The sequence below is a fragment of the Apium graveolens genome, chromosome 7 (assembly GCF_009905375.1).
Source record: "Apium graveolens cultivar Ventura chromosome 7, ASM990537v1, whole genome shotgun sequence".
Lineage (NCBI taxonomy): Eukaryota > Viridiplantae > Streptophyta > Magnoliopsida > Apiales > Apiaceae > Apium > Apium graveolens.
Window position 1 is genome coordinate 187,492,408 of NC_133653.1, and position 19,165 is coordinate 187,511,572.

Genomic DNA, 19,165 nt, shown 5'->3' on the forward strand with positions numbered 1-19,165 from the left:
CTGAAAGAGTAAGTTAGCTCCATTATATATAAAAGATGGAGATTTGAATTGAGTTATACAAGCAACAAATAAAATATGATGTTAGCGAGAGGCTATTAAGGAATGATTGATATTACACGTTAAAGTTATAAAAAAATTATAAGGTTGAGAGATTCACCTGAGAAAATGAAAGTGATATACTTGAAAAGTATCAGTATTATTCCTTAGTGTGATTCTGAGGAAAGAATCCTTTTAAGGGGGGAAGGATGTAACATCCGGGAAATAACGTGTAATTATTTGTGTCAATAAACGAGTATTATGTGAATATCATATGAATTTTTGGTGAATTATATGATGATTGATAATAATATTTGGATGTTTGTATATAATAAAATGTGAGTATGTTAATTTTAATATGTCCAAAATAAAATATAGATAATTAAGGTATTTTTCTGGTAATTTTTGGAGTGTTATATGATTTTATAATGATTTATGAATTTATTTTCTGAATAATTATAAAATTATTTTATAAAGCCGGAAATCGTCCGACTTCAACCGTTTTTACGTTTATACAACCCGAAACTCTTCCAAAAACTCCTTCCTAACCTAATCTGGTAATTCCGGACATTTTCCGTGTTTTGACTTTTTCGATCCGGATTACAGTTTGACTTGTGCGCGACCCGGCGCAAGATTTTCGATACGTTAATCATTTCGGTGAATCAACAAAACCCGTATTCTCGAAAGACGGGATATTATTACATTATTTTCGTATAAAGTGTTTTATAAAAAGCCCGGTTTGGATAAATTCCAATACGGGTATGAAATCGGATTGTTTTTGCAGTTACTTAGCGGCTAAGTAACTAATTTAACGATCCAAAACGATCCAAAACGAACCAATATTCCGTAAATATAAATAGCTTATTTCTTATTTCATTTATTTCCTTTATTCATTTGCAACCAATACGAATACAGTAAATACAGAGAAAAACCCTAGAAACCGATACGTTCCTGAGAATCAAACACACGAACGAGGACGTTACCAAACTCCGATTCAAGCGTGCAATATATCAATACGAAGCTCTCGAAATATAGAATCATAATCAATCATCAAATCAAACCCAGAAATCTCAGGTAATCCTCTGTCTAATTGTTTTAATTTGAATTTATTATGAATTTATATATGAAAAATTGTTCTTGATGTTTTTGATATGATTTGATGCCATAATCATGTAGAGAATAATTTTCTGATCATTTTGGTATATCATATGTTTGATTTTGAGTTTCACATCATATAGAAACGAGTGTTTGATTTTCGAAAATTAAAATTAGGGTTCTTGGGTTGAATGTTCTGAATTGAAAATTGAGGGATTTTGATTTTGGGGTTATTGGATGAAGTTGATGATTGGGATAGTTGTATATTATCATTTGCAATCGATTCCCATATTTATTTGAACTAAACGATTCCCGGAAGTATCAACCCGAGTTCTTCATATTTTTGGGATTTTTAATTTGATTTCCTGGGTTACTTGTTAATATTTGAATGCTACGAGTAATTGTAACTGATTCTATGTTTCACAAGCTTCAATTTCATGTATATATCGTTAAGGTTGGTTTGATATAAATGATTATCGATTTTCCGATTCGCGTGACCGGAATTTCCTCACCGACGGGGTGGTGAGGATCGTCGAATTCGACGATTGGCAAACTGTTCGATGCTGTTATGGTTGAATATAGCCCGAAAATGGGACGTTATACCAGTTTAAACTGAAAACCCGGTTAGATGGTGGTGTTTTGGGTGGCGGAGCCGGCAACCGGAGGTTCGCCGCGGTGGCCGGAATCTGGGTGAAGGTCCGGTGACCTTCAAACCCGATTCTTTCTTCCTGACCCGCGGTGTAACCCGGTTTCGACCCGGGTTTAATCCCTAAAACCCTGATTCCAAAAACTGCTTTCTGTTTCTGCAATTTCTTTTATTAATTAATTCAAAAATTCATTATTTATTATTCTAAAAATTATTTTTAATTCTAAAATAAATCCTAATTAATTAATTGATTTTAGTTGATAATTAATTATTTAATTAGTCAGTTAATTTAAATATTAATTGATTAATTAATTGAATTAGTTATTAATTAATTTTAATTAATTATTTAATTAGATTTAATTATTCCTTTTTGATATAAAAATTTCGAAAAATGGTTTTGAGCTTTTAAAAATTATTTTAAATTGTTTTCAAGTCTTGTTAATTATTATAAAATTATTTTAAAGTCAGATTCGGGTATTCGAACGCTATTATTTAATTATAAAATGATTCGGAGACCGTTTTATTTCCGAAAAATATTTAAAAATTCATAATTAATCAATCGTTCGTCCGTTTAATACGAAACGAACGCCTCTAGACTCAGAAAAATATTCTCCTCTCACTTAAATTACTTTCAAGACCTAATTTCTTTTGTATCAAAAGATCGTTTGTTTTATGAATCATCCTAAGTCGATTATTGATCGATAAAATACTCTTTTTGACCCGATTTCAATTCTAACCACATCGAGACCTATCTTTTGACGATTCAACTTATATGCTACATGAATTATGTGACTACGTGTTATACACATGATTATGTGAATTATGTATACGTGTTAGGTGACTTGTGAGTCAACATGTCTTTTAAATGTTATCTGAGTGAGATGTGATCCTTATCTGTAATTATCGGGCGGGTAGACGATTGGGATGAGCGTATAGACTAGACAATTATATATTGTCAGTTAATTGAATGGTATCTTTTATGATAGATACACATAGTGCGAGGCATTCAAAGCCAGACAGAGATTGTAGAAGTAAAGCCTGATTGTATGAAGTAATGAAACGAGTAGATTCAAAATAAAGATAAACCTAAGATGGTAAATGATAAGAAAGGTCAAGTAGCCTGTCAAGGGAAATACAGATACAACAGGACTGAGTGATATGGAAGATAGTTAAAGATCAGAGGATTATCAGTTGAGGCAAGTATTCCTAACCTTTCTCCTAAATTACTGCAAATATTTCTTCGTTCCTATTATAAGTTCAGAATAGTTAAATGTTTTTATATTTTGCTGCAATTACTCTTAATTATGCAAGTTTCTTTCATTATTGTTCCTATATTATCGATTGCTCTCTTGAGCAAATACCCATTCTTTCGAGTTATTTGCGAACCCTGAATTGGAATGTTTTGAGATCAAAATGATTTGACATCAAAATACTCCACAGACTGGATGGTTACGATGAGGACCAATGATACCTTTATGTGATCGTTTCTTTAATTTGGTACCTCGTTATAGGTAGGAAGGACAACAACCAACTCATATAGTAAGGACAACCAGATTTGTGATTTTCAAAATTTTTAAACAAGTTTTCGAAAAAGATTTTCCCTTACAAAATTTCTAAAAGCCTTTTTAGATAATATAAGTTTGAAACATTGGTTGTCAAGTTACTACTTGAGTTTCTTGTTTGTTAAAAGACCCGGATTACCTGGAAGGATGCTTGTTCCAGATTTATTATTGTTAATTTAGAGAACAAAGTAACCCGCGATTATGAAGAAGTTGATTATTCCTAACAGTAAGGTGCAAATATTGTTTGATAAGATCAACAACAGAATCAGCATGCAGAGTAACTAGTCATCCAATTATTAGGATTATCAGAGTTTAAAGAATTCATTGATTTAACAGAAGCCTAAGCATGATCGAAGAAGATTGGAAAGATTTCCGGACTTTTCTAAAAGAAGAATATTATTAACAAAAGGATCGTTATGTTGAATGATTCGTGGTTATTCTAAAAAGAGGAAGCTCGAGGTTATCTGGGTGGAACGCCATTATGATCGAATTGTTAAAGCATTATACGTGTAGGTGCGATGTTAAAAATGCAAGACTTAGTAAGTAAGAATCTACCATAATGCTTAATTTGAAGAGGCATTTCAGCGTACCATCTGAAGTTGTTATATGACCCAATCGGGATATGATCAAACAAGCTCGAGAAATGAATACAAGTGAAATGTAGATGGTGACCAACGGTCATTCTTGTCTCCAATATTACAGCGTATATTCCTTTTTCATTCCTAAATATGTATAAACTTCTTAATAAACTCTTTGCAATGATATCGAAAAGAAGGATATTGCATTCCTTTCAAATTTAATTTTTCCCTCAAATTTTGTTCTCTGAATGGGACGAGCAGTATTATAATGAGACGCTTTGTCGAGATGACGAAGAGTCGGGTGGGACGCCACCCTGTATGCCATATGGTACGAAAGACTGGCCATCTTAAGTACCAATGTGGTTGTCTCATTCATATTCAAATCATTATTTCTTCTTTCTTTTCAACTCTCATTTTTGTTAAATTGGGAATCCTTCTAGTTGTTTCGCTATACTGTCATTCTTTGCAAGAGTTTTTCAAACAAAAATCAACGTATCGTGAATCAAGCGGGCAAAGTTCCAACTACATCTTATGCATGGAAAGGAAACAAGGGCATATGGCGAGGATTACAAATCACTAGCCCCAGTGAAGGATCCACTAAGAGTCAAGGGAATCTACTCTAATGAGGAATACGTCTCCGGGAATGAGAGTTTACGATTTTCCTGTGAAATATGTTATTTAGAATACGGATGTGGTGACGTGAATGATTATTTTGGATACCTTATCCGTTAAATTATTAAAAGATGTGAGAGCAACTTGATTGTTTATCTCTCAAGATTTTGTTAATAAGATGAACTACCCTGTTGGATTGATAAGATTATGAATAAATGGCTAGCAAATCAAGAACGTGTAATTGTTAAATAAGTAAGTACCAATGGTGGAATTGAGATTTTTGGCAATAAGTTGTGAAGAATCGATATCATTTAAGATAAGAGGACTTGACATTATACTAAGGAATAGATTAACTATTTAAGCGTGATGCCCAGATAGATCGTCGTGATGAAAAGATAGTTCTGAGGACGCCAAATGAGAAGGTGATGAGGTTCAAAAGATGAAAGAAGGTAAAGAATTTGTTAACGATGACTGAAGCTAAGAGGTTACGGTGACCAAGAGGTAATCACTCTAGTGATTATGAATAGAATTCAGGAGCAAACAGAATTTGAAGATTTTATAGTTTCAAAATATATTTCCAGACGAATTACCAAAAATTTCTCCAGATAGAGGAATTAAGTTCGCGATTGACTTAGCACCTGAAATGAAGTCAGTGTCCAAGGCCCCGCGCAGAATGGCGCCAATTAAAATGAAGGAATTAGCAAAGCAAATGCAAGAGACGTTAGAAGAAGAAGCGATTAGACCTAGTGTACCCTATATGGTGTACCAGTATTATTTGTAATAAGAAAGATGGAAGCATGAGATTATGTGCCGACTAGAGAAACCTCAATAAGGTTACTATCAAGAGTAAGTATATGTTACCTCGAACTAATGATTTGTTTGACTAGATGGAAGAAGCAAAGTATTTTTAAAAATTGATTTAAGAGTTGGGTGTTACCAATTGGAGATTGAACCTATGGACATATCAAGGATAATTTTCAGAACTAATTACTGCTGCTATAAAATTCTAGTAATGTTATTTGGATTAACCAATATACCGGTAATATTTAAACTTGATGGACAGAATCTTTAAGGAATATCTGGACAAGCTGTATTTATGTTACTTAAAGTCAACAGAGGACCATGCCAAGCAGTTAATGATATAGTTGGGAAGTCAAAGAAGAAAGAAGTTGTATAAAAAATTTTACAAGGTGAAAGCTTTGATGGCAGGGAGTATAATTCTTAACATAAATAGTCAGTGAGGAGGAGACCAAAGGGGATCCAGTAGGAATTAAAGTTATTATGAATAAAGAAAGACCAAAAGCACCAACAAGAGTAAGAAGTTTTATTATTAACCGGTTATTATCAGAAATTTGTTCAAGATTTTTTGAAAGTTGCAATACCTTTGACGAAGCTAACCAGGAAAAGCAAGAAGTTTATATGAAATGGAGAAGGGTGAAGAAAGTTTTGCGGAGTTAAATGAAAGAATGGTTATAGCACCTACTTTATCACTTTGGAAGTATCAAGGGGATTAGGTAGTTTATAGTGATGCTTCTCATAAGGGAGTAGGATGTGTGTTGATGCAGCACAATAAAGTTATTGTATATGCATCCAGACAACCGAAACCTTATGAGCAGAAGTATCCTACTCATAATTTAGGACTAGAAATAATAATATTCGCTTTGAAAGATTTGGAAACATGATAGGTATGGAGAAAGGTGTAAGATCTATACGGACCATAAGAGTTTGAAGTATGTATTCACAAGGAAAAGCAAATGTAGTGGCAAGCGACAAGCAAAAAGGAGAAAATAAACATAGAAACTGCACCGAAAAGAATTACCTATGGAATTTCAGAAGTTGGAGTTGGAAGTGGATATACAATCCAAAGGAAACAAAGATGGGTAGTATGACCTTTCAGTCAGAATTGTTAAAAAAAGATAAAGAGATGTCAAGAAAAGATAATGGATCATGATGTTAACAGTTAGTAAGGGGAAATTTATGCGCCCAGGAGAATGATCACGATATCCTCAAGTTTTCTTCCAGCACTTGGATGCTACAAGTAAAATAATTAAGAAATGAGATCCTACAAGGAATTCACAATATAAAGTATTTAATTTATTGAAGAAATGCCAAGATATAAGGAAATTTAAAGAAAAATAGTGATAACCAGGTATAAGAAGGAAATTTCAAAATAGATTAGGAAGCGTTGGACATGTCAAGGAATTAAGGCGAAGTATCGGAGACCTAGTGGACAAGGTAGACCAAGGAGTGGTTTTACAAAAAGTGAATCATAAAGTGTACCAGTGATGTTGTTGGAGAAAAGGGATAAAATTATGAGATTGTATACTGATTATCGGGAGTTTAACAAACAATGAATTAGAATAAGTGACCCCTATAAAAAGTTGATTACTTACGAGACCTAATTCAAGAAGTGTGTTATGTCTCGAGGATTAACTTAAGATCCGACCTGAGAACATATCAGAGATTATGATTAAAATGAGTTAAGAGCATTGCAAGCTATGGTGATATTATGTGAAATAACAAGCGTATCAGTTGTCTATAAGGAATTAAGGAGCATGGTGTATAAGGAGTACTTGGATAAGCAAATTGTATTTATTGATAACATCCTCAGCTATACAAAGAATAAGAAAGTTTGTGTGGAATGCCTAAGGGAAGCAACTATCCGTTGAGTTTCCAAGTATAAAATTTTGACCGAGGATTAACAAAAGATTTGGAATTAATTTATTAACAACTACCTAAACAAAGTCGTATGGTAATAGATGCCTTATGCAGAAAGAAAGGATTGGATGTAATTAAGACCACTGAGGAGTTAATAAACGAATTGGAAATAGTGGAATATAAAGTTCAAATACCTAAAGGTGATAATGAGTGAATATATGAGATTAATTTTCAGCCTTAACTGATAGAAACAAATATGAGATGTTTAAATGTTTGGAAACCAAGTTGAAAATGAGCACCGCCTACCATCCTTAAGTGAAGGGTCAACGTAAGGAAGCGATTCAGGAAATATAAGATATGTTGAGAGGTTGAGATTTAAGGAAAACTGGGATGATCATTTATCATCGATGTCAGCTTTAGAATGCCACTTTACCAAGCCTTATATGGACGTAAGTGTAGGTCCCCACTTTATTGAGATAAAGTGGGAGAAAGGAAGTTGTCAGATACTAAGTTAATTCAGCACACCAAGGGCATAGTGATATTGATTGAAGCAGCTCGGAGTAGTCAACGAAAGATGGCGGATTTGTATCGAGAGAGAGTATGAATATAGAAGTAGGATCAGTAGTGTTAGTAAAAGTTTCACCTTGAAAGAGATTGGATAAGTCTGAATAGAGGGGGGGCAAGTTGAATCTTAAATTTAGTGAACCATTTGAGGTATTGATAAAAATAGATAAAGTGGTTCATGAGTTGATGTTATTGTCACAATAGTATGAACATATAATGTGTTCTTCCTATCAATGTTAAAGCGATAAGTATCTGATTCGAATTAAGTGATTGATTAGAAGCCAGTGGGCTCTTATCCAAGTTTGTTCTGTATATAGTGATCGATCCAAATTCTTGATCGTTAAAGGCGAGTCCTTGGAAATGAGTGTATATCTATAGTGAATATGTTTGAAATCCTCGAGTAGAGGGGTCTACGTGGGAATTAGAGACAGATATGCTTGACAAATATCCTCACTTGTATAATTAGACCAGATTCTGAGGACATAATCTTTTTAAGGGAGAAGGATATAACGACTCGTGTATTTTTGAATTATTTAAATATGTGATTATGGAAATTATTAAATAAATAAAATATGTGTATTAGTTTTGATCGCTATGTGTTGTTTGATTATTATCTATGTGTGATTTATGGTGTACCGGGTTGTCCGCGGGATTAATTATGGAGTCGTATTGAATTATTTTCAATTTCAAAAGTGGATTTAGTGCAAATTTAATTGCATAAATATTTGGAATGTCTTTAAAATTGTTTTTATGGTTTTATAATTATAATAATTATTTATGGGATTTTATAAAATTTAGAAATCAATATTTTATCAATTATTTAACCCTATATGAGTTTCTGATTACATTTATTTGTAAAATCTATATTTAATTCCAGATTTTTTCAAAAATTATGAAATTCATATTTAATTAAGTTTGAAATATTTCGAGAATTTTAAAATTATTTTGGAAATTTTCGGGATTAATTTCAGTCGTGCGTCGATCCGTTTAATTGCTAAAATTGGGTGTAAATTGCGTTTTAGAAATTATTTTAAAATTATAAAATTTATGTTTTTATAAACTTCGGGATATTTGTAACATTTTAAGACTATTTTCGTAAATTTCTGAGTTTGTTTTAAGTGTAGCTCGGTTCGTTAATTATGAAATACGGGTACGAGTTGCGTTTCAAAAATGCTTTAAAAATTGTGAAAATATTATTTTATCAGTTTTCAAAAATTCCGAAAATTTTAGAATTATTTTCATAATTGTTGGAATTTTATTTGCTCGTATTTTGGTTCATTAAATTGTAAATTTCGGAACCAAATTAGATTTGTTCGGGAAGTCAGGACACATGTTTAACTCTAACACACGAGACATAAGCGTGGCAATTTCAGATTGAATAAATAAAACAACACACACGGTTGTGTGTCACCACCGCCATCATCACTATGTGATTTCCTCGGTTCTTCATTCTCATGCTCTCCTAATTTTCTCCTTCTCTCTTTAGTTCTTCTACTCCCCCGATTTATTCCCCGGTGGTGCTGGTTTTCTTCCCCGATCCCGATAAGCCACCCGCCACCCTGTTCTTGTTTGCCGCCGCTTCAATTTTTCCGGCCAAGGGTTGCTTGTGCGAATCTGTGTGTGCGTTTATGTGTGTATTTCGTGTTGTGTGTCCTCGTTGCTTTGCTGTGCCGCCGAGATAATTAATTTTTCCGGTGGCTGCTATATTTTCCGGCCAGATGTATTCACGTGTGTTGTGCGCGTGATTCTTTGACTGGATTGGAATATCATTAACAGGTTTTTTTAAATTTTCTGCAGGAACGATATGATTAATGTTCGTGAATTAAACATAAATGACTACCGTGTGGGAAATTAATGTTTAATCGATGAAATTTATTTGGAAACCCGACTCGTGTCGGGCACCAATAAATTTTGCCGCCGTCGACGGTGAACTTTGGTGAGTCGACGGTGGACCGTGATGAATTATTCTGAGTCCTAATATTTTAAAATAAAAAATTGAGTATAAAATACAAGTAATAATTAATAAATATGATTGGGTTGGAATTTGGGAATGTATGGATTTTGGTTGATATTACTGGTTTGAAGTAGTGGTTGGGGTTATATTTGGATGGTTGTTGTGATTGTGGTGGATTGATTTGACGTCGATTGTATTCGACGGGTAGTCCGATAAGCAAAGGAAGCACTGCCCGATTTTCGGGAACGTACCCTGTAACATATCGGAACCACCAGTCGAATGTTAAAAGCTATATAGTTCTAAATAAATATTCCGTAAAATATAATGGACAATGTGTTTCCTAAAATCATGAGTATATGTGTTTTCTGAAAACGAATATTGAATTGAGATTTGAGTATATGAATCATGTATGTTGCGTGTACTATAGTAATGTATATAAGTACGAGTCAGGATTGTTATCGTTTGGGTATGATTGGTATCGAGGATATGTCAAGCATAACTGGGTGTCTAACATATAGTATTTCGACCCTGTAGGTTTTAGTCAGGAAACCGAAAGTGGGCGTTGGACTAAAGATAACCTAGTGGTCAGTCGATGAGCTCAGTAGAGTTTCAACAGAAAAACCTGAGTATCGAAGTCGAATCCAATGTGATCTAGTGATTGGACGTTAAAGCCTGAGCGGCAGAGTCGGCTCAGAGTTGATCAGTAATAGTTGTAAAGCCCTGTAAGGCAAGTACTCCTAAACCTTTTTTTTTGAGATATAATGCAAATGTTTCTAAATTCTCTCGTGAAACATTGTTAAGTATTCAAAATAGCTCTGTTTTATATTGTAGGTACTTTGAATCATTCATCCTTGAACCTGAGCCACATCATTTGATATTTGAGACGTAAGCCTTATTCTTTGTAAACCATCCCTTGTTGATTTCCAGATACTAAACCACACCAATATGATACTACTCTCCAAATATATAACTACCAAACAACAAACACTGGAACAGAATTGTTTGAACATCCAGAAACTTTTATATTCAACCATACCTTGTGACATCAAAGAACTAAACCTTGTAAAATCATTGTTCATCTAATACCCGATTCTCATATAGGCTGAAGGCCATTTCGTATACATACTTCGATACCCCTTGTGATACTCATGAAGTGCATCATGCATTTATACAAATGTTTAATCATTGTTGATTATGATCTTGTTTTATTAAATTATATTATTTATCATATTGAATTGCTTTAGAATTGGATAGTTTTGTTTATGTGGACCAGATTCGTGGTCAGACCAAATTCATGGTCGAATTAGGCCAATGTGTGCCTTGGATTCAGTTTATAGAGCAGAGCTGTGTGCCTTGCTCGGGGTTAGTACATGACTGATCAGCAGCCTAACCTTGGTTTTAAAAATTTAAAATGAATATCCAATTCTAATAATTGTTTAACAAGAAACTTGATTCCTATGAATCATCTCGTCTGATCATTTGATTGACCTCAGTTATTGTTATTGTGACTTGCTGAGCTAGTTAGCTCACTCTTGCGAATCTTTTTATATATTTTATAGTTAAAAAGGATATGGATGATAGTGAAGTTCCTCAGTCCAAAGTGCGAGCTAGGATTCCAGTTTGAGTTGGATCGAGCTAGCAGGAGCTTGCTACGGTAGTGATATAGTAAGATTGTAAGAATAATTTCATTATCAGTTGTAAGTTAAATTATTTGGGATTTGGTACATTATAATAAAAGTTAAGTTTGTGGCTTGTTTTCATACTTTAACCTGTCGCGATCCATGGTTGTGTAAAGCAGGGTCATTGCAAATAATATTTCTTATACAGGTTTATATTTTGTGTATGTGTTGTGGACCCCAAACTTCTGACCCGGGTTTGGAGGGCGCCACAATACTCACTCAAGAGTATGAGCACTTTGACTCAAAACCTGATGAGTTATTAACTCGTTTATATGACCGATTTGTCAAACTCTTGAATGATCTGTCACAGGTGGATAAGGAATATGATCTTGAAGATTCAATTCTTAAATTCCTTTTAGCTCTTCCTGAAAGTTGGGATTTGAAGTCAACTACTATAAGAGACAACTATGCTCTTGATGAAACTACTCTTAATGAAATTTATGGTATGCTCAAGACTCGTGAACTTGAGATGGATCAAAGAAGCAAGAGACATGGGAGAAAGTCAAGGACAGTTTCTCTAAAGGCTAAGGAGGAATCCCCCAAAGTGGTTGTCTCAAAGAAAGGCAAAGGAAAGGCTCTCATCATAAAGTCTGATTTAGAATCATCAAGTATTGATGATGATGATTCAGAAACTGAAAGTCTACCTGAAGTAGATGCTGATGAAGAGATGATGAAATTGTGTGCTCTTATGGTGAAGGGTAACACAAAGATAGCCTACAGGAAATTTAGAAGGGGAAAGAAGTTTTCCAAGAAAAGTGGAAGTTCTGATAAGAAGGGATTCAGAAAATCTGAAGGCTAAGTAGGAAAGTCTGACAGAGGAGATTACTCGAATGTCAAATGCTACAACTGTGGTGAGAAAGGCCACATATCTCCTGACTGCAAGAAAGGAAAGAGTGACAAAGTCAAGGCTCTTATCACAAAGAAGAAAAGCTGGACAGACACTTCAGATTCTGAAGATGAGGAGAACTATGCCTTGATGGCAAATGCTGATAGCAGTTCTGATGCTGCTGAATTAAAGGTACCTCAAACAACTTATGCTTTTCATACTGATGATATTACTGAGTTGAGATTATATCTTAAAACCATGTTTATTAGCAAAAAAGATCAAACTTTAACATGTGAAAGGTTAACTTTTGAAAATCTTGCTTTTAAAAAGAGGAATGATTATTTAGAAAAAGAGTTAGTCATGTTCCATCAAACTCAGAAAGAAAGAGATGATGCATTTTATGTTAGAGATGAAGTGCTAAAAATGAATAAATCCCTAAAAACTGAGTTAGAAAAGGAAAGAGAGATTATCAGGACTTGGACTAACTCTGGCAGAACAACTCAGAATTTTCTAAGTAGTGGAAAATGGAAAGAGGGCTTAGGTTATGGAGATGATAAAAGTGAAAAAGGAACTGAACAAATTGAGCCAATTGTTGTTAAATAAATTGTTAAGCCAGAGGTAAATTCTGTTAAGTTTGTAGCTAAAACTATAAAGTCTAATTCTGAAAAGATGAAAGAATCTGTGATAGAAGTTAAAGAGAAGTTGACTTCTGACAAATTAGAACATGATAAACCAGCTGAAATCAACATAGGCTTAATGACAAAGAAGCAGCTTAAACATAAGCTGAAAGAGATTAGCAGTGTGAACAAGGTAAAAGCAGCTAGGAAAAATAGGAATGGAAATGAAGGTTTGAATAAAAGTAATAATTATATGCCCATTCCTAATGCTCCAAAAAGAAATGTTATAACTGTGGAAACTCTAACCATCTTGTTTCTTTTTGCAGGAAGAATAAGAATATAAACTCTTTACCTCCTAAAATAGGAGTTAAGAGTCAGTCTGTTAGATTTAAACCATAAAATCCTTGTTTTCATTGTGGTAGTATATGGCATTCCATTTATATTTGTAAGGAATATCATAGTTTGTACTATGATTATTATCAGATAAAACCTTCTTTGAAGAAAGTTACTTTAATTCCTTCTAGTGTAAAGTATGATGCAAAGTCTAATACTGTAAAATATGATAAGAAAAATGTTAGCATAAAATATGATGTTAAATCCGCTGTAAATGCTAACAAACTTAATAATGCCAAAGGATCCAAGCAAGTCTAGGTCCTTAAAACTAACCTTTAGTGGTCTTTGTGATTGCAGGGCAACAGGAAGAACATCCTAGTTCTGGATAGTGGATGTTCAGGACATATGACTGGAAATAAAGCCCTGCTATTAGAATTTGTGGAGAAAGCTGGCCCAGGAGTATCTTATGGAGATGGCAACATGGGAAAAACTCTGGGATATGGCAAGATCAATCTTGGGAATGTCATCATTGAAGCAGTAGCTCTTGTCTCAGGATTTAAACACAATATGTTGAGTATAAGTCAAATCCGTGACAGAGGTTATCATGTGGATTTCTTTGAAGAATACTGTGAAGTTATAAGCAATTCTACAGGCAAAGTGGTTCTGAAAGGTAATAGGCATGGTAACATTTATGAAGACAGACTTTCAACAAGTACTGATGGTTCTGCAATCTGTTTGTTGAGTAGAGCATCAATTGAAGAAAGCTGGAATTGGCACAAGAAACTCTCTCATTTAAATTTTAACAATATAAATAAGCTTGTAAAGAAAGATCTGGTGAGAGGACTGCCAAAGTCAGTTTTTGCTCCTGATGGCCTTTGTGATTCATGTCAAAAGGCAAAACAAAGAAAATCTTCTTTCAAGAGCAAAACTGTGTCATCAATTCTTGAACCTTATCACCTACTGCATGTTGATCTATTTGGTCCAGTCATGTCTATTGCAAAGAAGAAATATGCTATGGTTATAGTGGATGAGTTCACAAGGTACACTTGGGTGTACTTTTTGCACAAGAAGAATGAAACTGCATTTACTCTAACTGATCATGTCAGACAACTGGATAAATTGATCAAAGATTCTGTTAAAATAATAAGGAGTGATAATGGCACTGAGTTCAAGAATTTGATTATGGAAGAGTTCTGTAAAGAGCATGGAATCAAACAGGAATTTTCTGCACCTGGAACTCCACAGCAAAATGGAGTTGTAGAAAGAAAGAACAGGACTCTCATTGAAGCTGCACGAACAATGCTTGATGAAGCAAAGTTGCCAACCTATTTTTGGGTTGAAGCTGTGCAGACTGCTTGTTTTACACAGAATGCTACACTCATAAACAAGCATGAAAAAACACCATATGAGATGGTGAAGAAAAAGAAGCCAAATCTGAAATACTTTCATGTATTTGGTTGCAAGTGTTACGTTCCTAAGACTCATCCTGAACAGCTGTCAAAATTTGATCTAAAAGCTGATGAAGGAATTTTTGTTGGATGTACACTTTCCACAAAAGCCTTCAGAGTCTACAATTTAAGAACAAGGATTGTCATGGAATCTATCAATGTCTCTTTTGATGATAAGAAGATTACCGGACTCGAAGATTTCAATGATCATGATCAGCTGATATTTAAGAATGAAGATTTAAATTCTGATTCTGTAAAATCTGATGACTTAAATCCTGATCATGTAAGTTCTGGCGGTTTAAGTTCTGATGTCATTTAAACGGTGGTAACAACTCCAAAGGAAAATGCACCTGTCGAGGGGGAGCAAGCTGAAGATCCTACCACATCTCAAGACTCTTGAGAAGCATCAGAACCTGTCACTGGCTCTTCAAGTTCTGATTCATCTAGTTCTGATGAGCCAAGTTCTAATAATTTTGGAAGCTCTGATTCTTCAACTCCTGAAAAATCAAACTCAAATTCTGAAGTATCAGAGAGCATAACTATAGGGGGGGGCATCAGAAAATGCTGATGGAGACAGCATGGATCATGGGGGAGGATCCAGTTCTAGAGATCAACTTCCATCTGCAAAGAAGTGGACTAAAGCACATATACCTGACTTAATCATTGGAGATCCTGAAGTAGGTGTCAGAACTAGACTTCAAATGAATGTCTCTATCATTCCTTTCTATCTCAGACTGAACCAAAGAAAGTGGAAGAAGCTCTTCAAGATGCTGATTGGGTGCAAGCAATGCAGGAAGAGTTAAATGAATTTGAAAGAAATAAAGTCTGGACCTTAGTGCCAAGACCAAAGAACAGATCTGCTGTGGGCACAAAATGGGTGTTCAGAAACAAAACTGACAGTGATGGCATAATTAAAAGGAATAAATCAAGGTTGGTTACTAAAGGCTACTCTCAATAGGAGGGTATTGATTATGATGAAACATTTGTACCAGTTGCTAGATTAGAAGCCATAAGGATTTTTTGGCTTATGCTACTCACAAAAAGTTCAAAGTCTTTCAAATGGATGTGAAAAGTGCTTTTCTCAATGGAGAATTGGAAGAGGAGGTATATGTTGAACAACCTTCAGGCTTTGTAGATACTAAATTTCCCAATCATGTCTACAGGCTTGACAAAGCACTTTATAGCCTTAAGCAAGCTCCAAGAGCATGGTATGAGACTTTAGCTCAATTCCTTCTTGAAAGTGGATTTCACAGAGGCACAATTGACAAGACTTTATTCTACCTCAACCATGGAAATGACTTACTTTTGGTACAGATATATGTTGATGATACCATATTTGGTTCTACAAATGCCAAACTCTGTGAGAGGTTTGCAAAGCTAATGCACTCAAGATATCAAATGAGTATGATGGGAGAACTCAACTATTTTCTGGGCCTTCAGGCCTTCAAGTCAAGCTATTTTCTGGAATGCAAGATTGTTCAACTGCATCCACTCCTATGGCCACTGCAACCAAGTTAGATAAGGATACTGGTAAATCAGTAGATATTACTAACTACAGAGGTATGATTGGCTCTTTACTCTAATTTAATACAAGTAGACCTGATATCATATATGCTACCTGTCTTTGCGCAAGATTTCAGGCTGATCCAAGAGAAATCACTTAACAGTTGTAAAAAGAATTTTCAAGTACCTCAAGGGTACATGTGATTTAGGATTGTGGTATCCTAGGGAATCAAATTTTAAGCTAATAGGTTACTCAGATGCAGATTTTGCAGGATGCAAAATAGACAGGAAAAGCACTAGTGGAAGCTGCCAATTTCTTGGAGGCAGATTGGTTTCTTGGTTTAGCAAGAAACAAAAGTCAATTTCCACATCAACTGCAGAAGCAGAATATATTGCTGCAGGAAGCTGTTGTGCACAGATTCTTTGGATGAAGAATCAGTTACTGGATTATGGGTTAGAATTTTCTAAAATTCCTATTTACTGTGATAATCAAAGTGTTATTGCTATAACAGGTAATCCAGTTCAACACTCAATGACAAATCACATCAGCATTAGGTACCATTTCATAAGGAAACATGTGGATGAAGCTACAGTGGAATTGCATTTTGTTCCAGCAGATCAACAGCTAGAAGATATCTTCACAAAACCACTATGTGAAGCTATTTTATAAGATTGGTAAATGAACTTGGAATGGTTTCAGATTATTTCTCTACATCTGCTTAGTTTTTGTTCTTATGCATCGGACTCTATGATCAATATTTACAGAGTGTATTATCTCTATGTAATATGTGCTTAATTTGAAAATTGATTAAATGCTGATTGTTATCTGATATGGATCTATATACTCTAATAAGTGTTTTGAATGTTCTGTGACTATTCAATCCAATGAGGATAACTGTGCTAGATGCTGACCTAGTATTCTTGAACATACTAGAAATCCCATGTTTGAATTAATTGTTCATGTGGAAACTCATTAACACAAGCAAATTCTGATATTGAGCTTAGCCAAGTTTACTTGGTGTATCTTATTACTAAGTCACAAACTAGATTCTTGTTTCTTATCTGTCAAATTCTGATGTCAGTAAATCTTAAGGATGAACTACATGCTGATAAGCCTCACTTATCAAAAGAAAAGAAAAGAAAAGAAAAGAATAAAAGTCTGGTAATCCTTTGAGATCTAGAGTAAATATGTGGAAGGGAAGACCCAAGTGCATTGCTGGTATTTAGTAATATGCATTAGAAAAGCAAATAAATTTTCTTGGTGACTTTTCACATTCTCTGATTACTGGAAAAATACTCTGACAACAGCATAAATTCTGATAAGCAGTCGTGACTCACTTACACTGAAAAGCTACTGTAAAAAGGAATTTCAAAAGATGCATAAAATGAGCATAAAAAGTTGAGGTGGACTCTTGCATAAATCTGTTCTATAGTAGACTTCATGATTGATGACAGATTTTAAGCACTTTTTTTAGTTATGCCTTATTTCTAAGATGTACTGAAGTTTATCAGACTTTAATCTTTATCTGATATTTTGCTAAATTCACACACTTTCACTCCATATGAATGATGAAAATTACTGTGGTGATTAAGTTGTTTTTGACAAACAGTTAAGTGTCATTTGCATAATTTCTGAGGACAAGTTCTGATGGAAGTTCTTGTTGATTAAACTCTGAAGAAAACAAGTCAGTCTTTGTACGAAGAATTACAGAAACAAACATTCACTCATTGAGTACAGAAGCCAGATTTTGATGACTGTTAAAATCTGATATAAGTTACGTTCTGATATTAAATCCTGATGGAATCCTTGATGCTTACGTGGCATTATTCTTTACTTGACTTATTTATGGTAAAATTGAAACAGTCATATTTAAATCAGAATATATTTGAGTAAAATAAAAATATTCATAATCATTATAGTTTAGTGGTTAACGTGTTGGTCCTGAAACACCGCATGTGCACGGTAATTATTGCTTATGTTACGTGCCCATTAACTCATGTTATAACCGTTTACTGACTGTTCACATGTTGCCAGGTGTAAAGTGTATCCCATGCTTCAAAAATATAACTGTTGAGTGGAGAGAGTATATACATGGGAGTTAAAAAGATTTTCTAATCTTTGACTTACTTTTCTATTCGTAATCTCTTTTATTCTCTCTCTCTAATATTCTCTGAAGCGTTCTCTTACAGGCATTCTCACAAACACCTTTCGCGCAACATATTTTCTCACTTAATTTCTTACAGAGATGGCACCAAAAGACGTGATTTTCAATGGAGCTAAGTTTGTTCCCAATAACTATATGTCTATTCTTAGCAAGGCTGAAGCTCCATCGGAACTTCACTTTATTCAGGACTTTCTTGCTCATTCTAATATTGGGTACGCTCTGACCCAACCTGACGTAGTCTCTGGAATCCAAGTTCTTGAGACAGTATTTTTGTTGAAACTCCAGTTCCTATTTTGGGAAAGGAAGCTTTGGTGAAGAAATTTGTTAGACAGGATGCTCCTGTACCTTGGGAAGAAACTCACAGGGGAGTTGAGTGGACCAAGAAGTGGAATGAAGCTTTTTAGAAAGCTCAATTGGATGAAATCCAATCTTTAGTTGAACTTCTTCTCTCTCTCTCTCTCTTACTTCCTGATGATGCCAAAAAGGGGGAGAAGGTAGTTAAATCCAAATGCTCACCTACTCAAGTATTGAAGAAAAAGGATGATAAAGGTGATGACCAGGGAAACACTGAAAAGAGCAGAGGTCAAAGAAAAGTTCAAGGAAAATCTTCTATACAGAACAAGTCAAGTTCTGATGCTGTGAATGCTCAAAGTCTGGAGTCAAGTGTTGATAAACAAAGTATGATGTCAAGTTCTGATATTCTGATTCAGTCAGGATCAAAAGACTCTCAGAAGTTTATGCAAACTCTGAAGCTAAAAGGGAAGCAGACTACTGTTTATTACAAAGATCCTAAAATCCAGACACTTGATAAGGAGATAGCAAGAAGATTATTTCTGAACTACAATCTAGGAATGGATTTAGAATCTCTCAAGAAGGAAAGAGCCAGATT